This window comes from Podarcis bocagei (assembly GCF_964188305.1).
Source record: "Podarcis bocagei genome assembly, chromosome: 9".
Classification (NCBI taxonomy): Eukaryota; Metazoa; Chordata; class Lepidosauria; order Squamata; family Lacertidae; genus Podarcis; species Podarcis bocagei.
Window position 1 is genome coordinate 6342899 of NC_138134.1, and position 11261 is coordinate 6354159.

General features: G+C 50.5%; 1 protein-coding gene across 2 annotated transcripts in view; it reads right to left on the minus strand.

Moving 5' to 3' along the window:
* TSPAN9 (tetraspanin 9) overlaps positions 1–10628 on the minus strand; it is a 129665-nt gene extending 119037 nt beyond the window's left edge. Inside the window, exon 1 of one of the 2 annotated variants that reach the window (XM_081207899.1) lies at positions 10509–10628. The gene's annotated coding sequence lies outside the window, so the exon portion shown is untranslated. Of the gene's footprint in view, positions 1–9949; positions 10212–10508 lie in introns of those variants that run through there. The other variant, XM_081207898.1, reaches the window with a different exon arrangement.
* Between the last annotated feature and the right edge of the window lie 633 nt (positions 10629–11261).

Consider the following 11261-nt stretch of genomic DNA (forward strand, 5'->3'; position numbering starts at 1 on the left):
AGACTTGAATCAGAATTAGGACACAGGATCATGATGATGATAACTCTTCCTTCCTAAACAAAAAAGAGACACCCGCTTACACAGATTTTGCTAACTTAACCACTTTTCCCTCTGGCCTCTCCCCATGTTCACATACCGTATTTTTCACCCCATAGGACGCACCGGCCCATAGGACGCATCAAGTTTTTTGGGGGGAAATAAAGGGGGGGGAATTATTTTTCCCCCAGGCGCTTGTGGGGCTGGCAGCGGGGAGAAGCGCTCTTCTCCCTGCCGCCCGCCCTCAGATCAGGTCCGGGGACAGCGGTGAGACGCGCTGCGCCTCCCAGCTGTCCCCGGAGCTTGCGAGGCCGGCAGCGGGGAGAAGCGCTCTTCTCCCTGCCGCCCGCCTTCAGATCAGGTCCGGGGACAGCGGGAAGACGCGCTGCTCCTCCCCACTGTCCCCGGAGCTGGCGGGGCTGGCGGCGGGGTCTCCCCGCCGTCAGCCTCCAAACCACTTCGGGAGACAGCGGGATGGCGGCATTCCGCCTCCCTCTGTCCCCTGACCTTGTGGGGCTGGCGCTGGGGCTGGCGCTGGGTGCGCACCGACCCCTCTTGCTCTCCAGGCTTCAGTGAAAGCCTGCATTCGCCCCATAAGATGCACACACATTTCCCCTTCATTTTTGGAGGGGATAAAGTGCGTCCTATAGGGCGGAAAATACGGTAATTATTCCTAAATTACATTCAGCAGTTTCTCAGTTGGGAAAGCAGTAGAAGCCCCAACAAACAGGCTTATTTGCACTGGCTGGGTTCCCTGAACCTGACTCCCACATCCACTGGTTGTAGATGGCTGGTACCAGCCAACTCTAAGCCACTGTCCCTGGACAAACATCTATTGTTAAAATACTAATGTAAGGCATTTAGTCAATCCACTGTTCTCAGTCGCTATCAAAGGAAACACTCACAGAAATATAAAAGCAGGAAGCATAACTAAAAACACATGCAGATTTGCCAAGAAAATGTGCTGACTGGGATTTTCATAGAAAATGGCACCAGACTATAAACAATGCACAGCATTTTAATTCTCCTATAGTTGCAAAAATCCCTTTAATAATCTGATGTTGTGGTGAACCAATCCAGTTAAACCAGATTGTTGGTTTTTTAAATGAGAAGTATTTGACAATTAATGAAATTTTACATACAAATTTGAAATTGTATTGAATGCTAAGATCACCTCTTTCTGAATTCATGGCCCACTCTCTTGATGGGGCTGCCGCCTCTGTGGCTTACAGGCAGAGTCCTTCTATCAAGACCATAGCATATTGGCCGCAAGTAGAGAGCTGAATCTAACTGGTGGGTCACATCCTGCTCAAGCTCCAGGCTTTGAACTGGAAAGTCCAGGTTGAGGAAGAACAGAAAGTCAGTTGGGGACAGGCATATAAGGGGCAACATTTCATATATTTTTATATTTTTCTGCAGTCAGCTATCATCACAAAAAGCACAGGCAGCAGAGTATGATAGCACGATAGTGGCAGCAGCAAGGGAATACCCTTCTCTGTTTTGCCTCAGGTGGCAAAGCATCTTTGGCTGGCTTTGTACACTGCATGTGCTGTTTGTATTGGTTCTTTGTCCAATTCACCCAGGTAAGCAGTGGCGTAGCGTGGGGGGTGCAGGGGGCGGCCGCACCGGGCGCAACATCTGGGGGTGAGGGTTAGGGGGCGCAAATCCATGGGTTAGAGGGCACAAATCCACGGGTTAGAGGGCCCAAATTACTTGCCTTGCCCCGGGTGCTGACAACCCATGCTACGCCACTGCAGGTATGCAAGGCCTTTGTGAAATCTCTCCATAAATACGCTCACCATAAGCTGGTTCTAGGTCCCCTCTATCCCTTCTGTTCTCTGACAGGAATGGACTTTATGTGTCGGTTTACTCTCAAGAATTTGCAATTGTCTCTGCATCTGGGCAGCTCAGAACGCTGATTCCAGTGGTATACAGTGGTACCTCAGGTTAAGTACTTAATTCGTTCCAGAGGTCCCTTCTTAACCTGAAACTGTTCATAACCTAAAGACCACTTTAGCTAATGGGGCCTCCTGCTGCTGCCGCGCTGCCGGAGCCCGATTTCTGTTCTTATTCTGAAGCCGAGTTCTTAACCTGAAGCACTATTTCTGCGTTAGCAGAGTGTGTAACCCGAAGCATATGTAACCTGAAGCATATGTAACCTGAAGTGTATGTAACCCAAGGTACCACTGTATTCTGAAAAATATGTAAGTCAAGATTTCCTGGCACCGGTTTGATTATGTCCACATATATTTCAGCTAGACTGTTGGGTTGTGGTTAATACATGCTAATGGTCAACTGAATGAACTTCTTCTCCGAACATTTGCAATTCTGCCAATGTGTATTGAGGCCCATTGTCCAAGATTACCGTACTTTTCGCACCATAGGACGCACTTTTCCCGTCTTAAAAACTAAGGGGAAAAGTCTGTGCGTCCTATGGAGCGAATGCAGGGGGGAGGCAGGCAGGAAAAGCCCTCAAGAGCCCCACACAAGCGTCGCGCGGCTCTTGCGGGCTTTTCCCCGAGAGGGAGAAGGGACTGACACCGCCAGTCAGTCCCTTCTCCCTCCTCTAGAAAAGCCTTGCACAACCTCTCCAGCCGGGGGGAGGCTTCGCAAGGCTAAAGAGGAAGCCAGGGCAGGGAGCGCGATCCATCCCGTTCACTGCCCTGGCTTCCTCTTTAGCCTTGTGCACCCCTCCAGCCGCGGGGGGCTGTGCAAGGCTAAAGAGGAAGCCAGGGCAGCGAGCGCGATCCATCCCGTTTGCTGCCTTGGCTTCCTCTTTAGACTTGCGCGCCTGGGGGGGGGGGAGGCTTCGCAAGGCTAAAGAGGAAGCCAGGGCAGGGAACGCGATCCATCCCGTTCGCTGCCTTGGCTTCCTCTTTAGACTTGCGCGCCTCTCCAGCGGGGGGAGGGGGGAGGAGGCTTCGCAAGGCTAAAGAGCAAGCCAGGGCAGGGAGCGAGATCCATCCCACTGCCCCGGCTTCCTCTTTAGCCTTGCATGCCTCTACCAGAGGTAGATCTTAACCCTTGCCTCACCTGGGAGCTTCTCTGGGCAGGAATTCCCTTAGCTTAAGTGGGGTGGGGGAAGTGTGGCAGGTAGGGGGGTACCTGCCTAGACACTGAAGCCACATGTCTCTCAGATGAAAATTGGGAGTGGGCATTGTGTGAAGTGGTCTGATGGTGGGCATTGTGTGAAGTGCTCTGATGGTGTTTCCTGCTTGGCAGGGGATTGGACTCGATGGCCCTTGTGGTCTCTTCCAACTCTATGATTCTATGATTCTAAGTGGCTGTGGATCTCCTGCTGCAGAACTGTAGGACTGTATAGAGTTGGGAGGGCCACCCGAGGGTCATCTAGCCCAGCCCCCTCACAATGTAGGAATCACAGCTAAAGAACGCCAGACAGATGGTCCCCCAACCGCTGCTTAAAAGCCTCCAGTGGTGGAGACCCCAAACACCTTCCGAGGTCATAGAATTGCAGGGTTGGAAGGGAACCCCAGGAGTCATCTAGTCCAGCCCCGGTGGACAGCGGGCGCAATCCATCCCGTTGCGCAAGACTAAAGATGCTGCGCAAGGCTAAAGAGGAAGCCAGGGCAGTGAGTGGGATGGATCGCACTCACTGCCTTGTCTTCTTTAGCCGCGCTGGAGAGGTTTAGCTCCTGGCTGGAGAGGTTGCGCGGCTATGGATCCCGTGCGCTGTCTTGGCTTCTTTGCTCTTTGGGGCTGGTGGGGGAACCCGGGCTTCCCCTGCAGCCCCGAGAAGCTCTGGGAGAAGCAGACAGGCTGCACGCAGCCTGTCCGTTGCTCTTTGGGGCTGGGGGGGAGGGATAATATTTTTTTCCTTGATTTTCCCCTGTAAAAACTAGGTGCGTCCTGTGGTCCGGCGCGTCCAATAGAGCGAAAAATACGGTAACTCATTGTCAATGCAGTGCCTGGCAAACACAGCCTTGGTGTGATATATTACAGTGCTAGAAAGCGTGTTTTTAGTTGCATCACCTCCCAAGTAACAACTTGTTGGCAGGCTGCTAGCTTTAAGAGCTTGGATTGACACTGCGCTCCTGTACTGCCTGTATGATTCCATGTGGGACTTCAGTACCGCTTCCGTTGCACGTAAAACAAGGCGGCTAAAAGCACCACGAGAAAGATGTCCAAATAGTGAAATGGATTAGTTCAATGGACGTGAGGTCACAAGTCATGTGAATCATAGAATCATAGGACCTGTAGAGTTGGAAGGGACCCCCAAGAGTCATCTAGTCCAACCCCCTGCAATGAAGAATCAAGAGTCAAATTTTAATTTTACCAGCCCAAAGGATTACAAAATGTTGACTGGCTTCCACAAAAGAAACTAAGACTATGTTGGCAGTAACTGAAGGTAGGCTTCATAGTCTGCCCTTGGGATCTGCCCCTCAGCAATGGGATTTAAAACAGAAAAAGTTTCCCTCGAATCAAAAACACGAAGCTTGTGTTTATTTAAGACGGAAGATATCCAAGTGGAGGCAGTTGTGAGGCTGAGTAAGCTTAGGACAGAAGTGTGGAGCAATCTCCTGGAGAATTCCAAGGAGAACAGTATGGTGTCTGAGGACACACAAGAACGGGAAAGGACTTCCCAGGGGCAGGGGGCTTCTAAGACAAAGGATGATTTAACTGAGGGAAAAGCTGGAGGGAAGGAGCATTGGATGACAACAGGCAGATATGAAGCCATTTGTAGATACAGTGGTGCCTCGCAAGACGAAATTAATTCGTTCCACAAGTTTTTTCTTCTTGCGAGTTTTTCGTCTTGCGAAGCACGGTTTCCCATAGGAATGCATTGAAAATCAATTAATGCGTTCCTATGGAAACCGCTTGCCAGGCTGGCGGTGCGCAGAAGGGCTTTTCTCCCCACCGCCAGCCTTCGGAGGAGGTCCGAGGACAGTGGGGAAGAAGCGCTGCGCTTCCCCGCTGTCCCGGAGATTTCCCTATGGGCTTTCGTCTTGCGAAGCAAGCCCATAGGGAAATTCGTTTTGCGAAGCGCCTCCAAAATGGAAAACCCTTTCGTCTAGCGGGTTTTCTGTCTTGCAAGGCGTTCGTCTTGCGGGGCACCACTGTACAGAAAAATACTGTTACAGCCACACCAGGTGCCTCCCAGCCCCCAAGAGTACAAAGCAAAAAACAAATTGTGTGTATCATTAACGCTAATACATTTAACAATTCAGTCGCACATTTTACCAATGATCGTAATCTTCCCCCCTCCCAAATCACATGAGCCAATACACAATTCATATCAGTGACACATTTTTAATATAACGTTTTTAATAGCAATTGTTAATTGTCGCCAGATTTGGCAACTGACATCTCCACCATCTGGCTGGTCATCTGGTGCCAGCCGATCTATGGGGACGAGGGCTTTCTTTCCACTGAGGATTGTTGACACCTAGCTTTGTAAAGCAAATGAAGACAAGATGGGGGATTTATCTGAAGAGGGAATAAATGCTGTGCACAAAAGGAATCAAGTGGAAAAGCAGTTGAGAAGAGGTGTGGCTGCAGTTTCACTCTAACAAATGTAGAAATCAAATCAAACCTCTTTTACACAATTAGAGGGGGTAGTTTGCCCAAACCTGTATCTTTATCAATTTGTGAACAACTTTGCGTAGAGAATTCATTTTGTTCTTTTTGCAATTTGTGATATTTGAAGAGTTGTAACCAGCCATAGCAAAACAGGTCATACAGAGAGCACAGCAGGACTTCAGTAGGCATGTATAGGAATGCACCGGAAAAAGCCTGTGGTAGCTCAAAGCACCTTTTCCCCCCTTTTTTAAAAAAAATCCTTTTTAAAAAGGAATGTAGGAGGTAGACAGGGCTGGAGCTGTGATAGGAATTTTATGGTCTTAGATATATGGTAATGTTCATAACCGCACGTACATAGATCAACACAGGAAGACCAAACTGGAACCATTTTATTCCTAAACTGACCAAATCCTTTCTCTGCAAGGTTAAACTGGAAAAGCCTCCCCGTTGTCTCTTTCCTCACAAATCCTGTCTCAAAGATATGAATAAGGTGTGAGCCTATGGCCTGGCCCAGGAAATAAGTATTTTACCACTACAAAAGAATGGCCAGGCTCCCCAGGCAATCCAATCAAGTAACTTGCCAGACAGGAGATAAACTGTGACAGGAGAAAAACAACATTAAAATTTCTGTGATGTAGGCGGGATGTATCTGAGGGGTGGTCTTAGGTTACACCCCTTCTGTGATGTATGCATAATGTTTCTGGGGGTGGTCTTGATCTAGAGAATGGGAATTTCAAAAGTCTTTATAAGCCCTTGCACGGCATTTTAAGGGGTCCTCTTCCTCTCCTGCGTGTGAGGGGAGCACCCTGTTGCAACAGATCAATAAAGATCAGGCTTACTAGCTGCTTTGCTTCTCAATATTCTCTGGTTGGCCTCTGCTATTTTCTCCTACCAATAGGGAACCTATGTAAGGACTCTATATAGGCTCTTGGATACCCCATAAGGGAAAAGGGCATATTTTTATTTACAACAGAGCCAAGGGGGTCCTTGGCAGCTGGCAAAGGGGAGTGGGTGATAAGGCAGGTAGTGCTGGCAAAGGGGACTTGGCGCAGGGGTTAGCAATCTTGCAAATGTAGGTGTAGAGGGATAGGAAGAAAATGGGCTGGCGGGGCGTGTATGTGTGTGTCAGAGAGAAAAACACAAATCTGCCCCTTCAAGGGGAAAATTTGATGGGGGAGATGTTGGGCTCGCGCCCTGCAGTTTATCACTGGGATATTGGAGGGTATGCAATTGTAAAAAGATAACATGCGATAGCAAACTATGCATTTAATATCGTAAGAAAACTCTGCATCATCAGGTTATCAGCATTGTGTGAATGTAATCTATGTTTGGAAGCGGCTCATTTCTCCCTCAAATTTTTTTCCTTGTCCTGAGACTGGATAAAGTTGTGAAATTAACTTGAACTGGCTGTGTGTACTGGTTGCAGACAGGGCCATCTTATCCATAGGCACTAGGGGTGCGGGGCATCCGGGTGCTGGGCTCTCAGGGGCGCCAGGCTGAGAGTCTGGGGCCCAAGAGTTGAGTCTGGGGAAGAGCCCGCCCATTGGTCGGAGCGCCACGGCAGCCTCTTCTGCTGCAGACGACTCTGCGCCGCGAGTTCGGGGGCAACCGAGCCAGCGAGACGCTGAGGTGGCAGGCTAGCTCCTGCACGCCAGGGACTGGGCAACCGGGAGGCGCTGGCTGAATCTTTGCACCCCGGTGCCACATATGCTTAAGACAGCCCTGGTTGCAGAATATGCAGCTGCCTTAAAACAAAACAGTTGAGAAAAACAATTTTGCATAGTTGGAGAGCTATGCAAGACTTCTTAGAGTTACTTGGTGAATAAAGGAGGACCCATCTATTCCTTCACATGCTCCAATACAGTTATAGTCCAAGTTCTAGCAACCCCTGCTGCTTCAAGTGGGAGGGCTGAGAGATAGGACTGTTCACCTGCAAACCCTTGTATGGTTCTCTTGTAAAGAGGTATCAACATGGGGGGGAAATATTGTTTTCATTTGGCTTTTGACCAATTAAAATCAGTGAAGGGCTAGCAATTAAAGGCTCTTCTCTCAACCATGGTTATGAATTTCTTTATGTGCCTTTGTGTATCACAGTTGGGGGGGAAACCCAATTAAAATTGTACCATGGCATTATATCTCACATTTTTCTCCAATGGAGTTCAAGGTGGTTTACATAGTTCTCCTGCTCCTCATTTAATCCCCCAATATTTTCCACTTTGGGGTTACTTCTAACTGTTTAGAACAGCTAACAGCGCCATCACATGCATGTCTACACAGAAGAAAAGTCCAGCTGAGCAAGTGGGTTTTCCAAGTTCATATATGAATCAAGAGGGAGACTAGGACATGTTTGCTGACTGGAAACATTTCTTAACGTTTCCAAGACTGTTTAGTATTTAATTAATACTATGAGACTTATCTCAGACCCTGGAAGGATTTGAAAACAACACAGGGTGAATGGGGGCCATAGGAAGAGTTACAAGTTGTGAGAGTCTCTATCCCAACAGTATATATGGAATGAATTCAGCCATTTTCCTAGGTGGACAATGGGGCAAAAAGTTTGCAGCATTTAAAGCACTAAGAACGAGATCACTCATAATTTGCACATATTTCTTTTTCCCTGAGACAATTAGTTAGTACAAACACCCATGAGGAAAATTTCTTTATAAATACAGCCACACTTTTCTAGGTAGAATATATGCTGGGCATTATTAGAATATATGTGGTACATTTATTTAAAAATGAAGACCTGTGAATAGTCTAATTATTACATTTCTGTCCCATGCCTTTTTATCAATAATTTCTTCATTCTCCTGGGCAAATTGCTTGAAAATGAATGTCCCTTGGCAATCTACCTTTCTAACTTTTAAGGCAGAAAATATCCTTGCATGTTTAGCAGCCTATTATTAACATTGACCAAACACTGTTTGTTTGTAGACAAAGATAACTCATTGTAACTGTGTGGTGAGCCCTCATCTATGTCACTAGTTCTGCTATTTTACTCACAAATTTCTCCCGGGTGTTGCAAAGCTACATTCTGATACAGAATGGTTGACTGCGCATTTCTATCATCCACCTGAATTCAACAAGCATTAAAAGAATACACTCGATTTTATGCCGCTTTCCATAACCAACATGTTATTGAAGTTCATACACTTCTCTGAACTCCTGCAGGAGAGGAACAAGAAGTCCATACAGGCAGCAACCAATTTGCATCGGGGTTACGTTCCAGACCCCCATGAGCATCGGTGGGGCACGTGTAAGGCTGCCCCACCCTGTTCTGCCCCTTTCTGTGACTTTTCAGGTCACTTCCAGGTTCAGGCAGATGTGCTCATGTGTGGTTACGCACATACATGGACAAGCACAGGGGTTTTTCCCAGCCAGAATTCAGCAGAACTCAGTTCCGGCACCTCTCAGGTGGGCGCCATTGCCATTCTAAGAGAACGAGGGAGGCATTCACGGTGAGTTCTGGCACCTCTTTTTCTAGAAAAATAGCACTTGGCAAGGCTAAATCAGTTGCTGCTTGCATTCCCTTTCTTTATGAGGCCAAAGGACTTCCCTTCAAATATGCACTTCCTGTGAAGCGCAGTAAACAGGGATTAAAATGAACAAAACAACCAGGAAGCATTAGCCAAGAAGCACCCTATGTATATCAGGCGTAGGGTTCCAGCCTCATATAAACCTAGCAGGTTTGAATCTAATTAGTGTATGAAGATGTAAGCTGTCCTGCCAGGCTTAGCCTGTGCCATCACTTCCCACCGGCTCACCAAGCCTTTGTTATCTCTCACTCTTCAAGTGAATTTTGGTATGTAAGGAGATCTGAGAATAGCTTTAACCAGCCTCTTTTGTTTCAGTCCAGAACGGAGTCTGAAACAAGTGTTCTTCTGTACCAATAGTTCAGAAACTTGCACCTTTTGTAACTAAGCAAAGTTTTGACTGCCTGTGCATCTTTTCTGACTTCTGCACGGAAAAGCACATGAATCTGAACTTTGAAGAGTTCCGTGTAGGCAAGCCATTTTATGACTTCTCAAATGTGTGGTCTATCTCTGTGCTAGGGAAGTGGGATGGGTTGGGAAAGAGCTTTTCAAAGAGGACATTTTGGGATTCATTGCAAGGGCACGTTTTCAAGGTTTGACAGCCCCTGTCCCCACGCTTTTCTTTGCTGCATATTTTGCGGTGTTAGATCTCAAAGAGCAAACTTTGCTCTTGCCTTCCAGGGTCCTCGATCGGGCTGGTTTCCACGCCCCTTGTCCGCTTCTCTCCCTGCCTGCTTCCCACTTTCGGAGCTGTGGCCCAACTTCAGCCCCCCGGGAAAGGGGGCGAGAGGCTTCCCTGAAGGCTCCGCCCGCGCGAGCCGCCTCGACGCCGAGCCTCCTACCTCCAACTCGGGCGCCGTCGTGCTCCAGGAGCGCCGTCTCCCTCGCCCGTCTGCCCGGACTTTCCCTCAGGCGCTCTCTCCATCCCTCGCGAGCCGCCTCGCTCCGGGCCACGGGCGCTCTCTCGCTCCCTCGGATGCAACTAAGCCCCGCGCTTCTCCCTCTCCGGCACCAGATGCGCGGCGACTACAACTCCCGTCATCCCTCGCCGCTGGTCCCGAGGGCCGGGGATGGTGGGCCTTGTAGTCGCTGCGCCCCATCTGGGCGCCGAAGCCGCGCATTCCTTCCCCGGCGCGCCCCCGGGAGGGCGGTCCGCTCCGCCCCTCCGCTTCCTCGGCTGCGCGCATCCTGGCGCCTCGCCGCCCTCCCGGAGCAGCCGGGGCGACCCTCCTTCCCAGCCGCGCCGGGACCGCGGGGCCGTCTCCCCTTTGTCCGGCTCCTGCGCCGAGTCCGGCTTCCCCTGCAGGCAGGCAGGCCTGCCCGGCCCCCGTCCGGCCCAGCCTCGCCCGCCGACCCCCGGGCAGCGGCGGCGGGACCCGCGCGACGCCGCGCCGCACTCACCGTCTTGGCTGCGCCGTCGGAAGCGAACCCGGGCGGCGGCGGGGAAGGGCTGCGCTCCGCTCGCGGCGGCTCCGCCTCGCCTCTCCTCGGCTGCCAGCGGAAACCAGGGGAGGGAGCGGGGAGGAGCCGGCCGAGGCCGCGCGGCCGCCCTCCGCCCCGCGTCGCCCGCCTGGCAGGCTTCGCCCGCTCCCCGAGCGCGGCGCCCTGGGGCTCCGGGAGAGGGAACTGGCCGGGGACGGAGGGCGCCCGGAGGGGCCAAGAGGCGGCCGCTGCTTCGAGCCCCTCGCCCCGCGATCGCCGGGCGAGCGAGGCCACGGCGCTCCTGCGAGCGGCTGCTCCGGCCTCCTGCTCCCCGATGCCGGCAGAGGTGTCTCTGCTGGAAGCTGAGCTGGGGACGGTCCCATGACAGAACAAGGGCTGCCCGCGAGGATCAACTTGAAACCAGACCGGACCCTGCTTAGCTTTGCAAATGTCTTAGCGTTTTCATCGCTGCACCACAAGCAGGGTTCTTATATGGAGTCAGGTGGTCCCTGAGGTATCCTGGACTGATAGTATGCAAGAGGCAAAATAAAAAAAATCCTTCCAGTAGCACCTTAAAGACCAACTAAGTTAGTTCTTGGTATGAGCTTTCGTGTGCATGCACACTTCTTCAGATACACTGAAACAGAAGTTGCCAGATCCTTCTATATAGTGAGAAGGTCGGGAGGGGTATTACTCAGAAGGGTGGTGGGAATGGGAGATTGGCAGATAGCT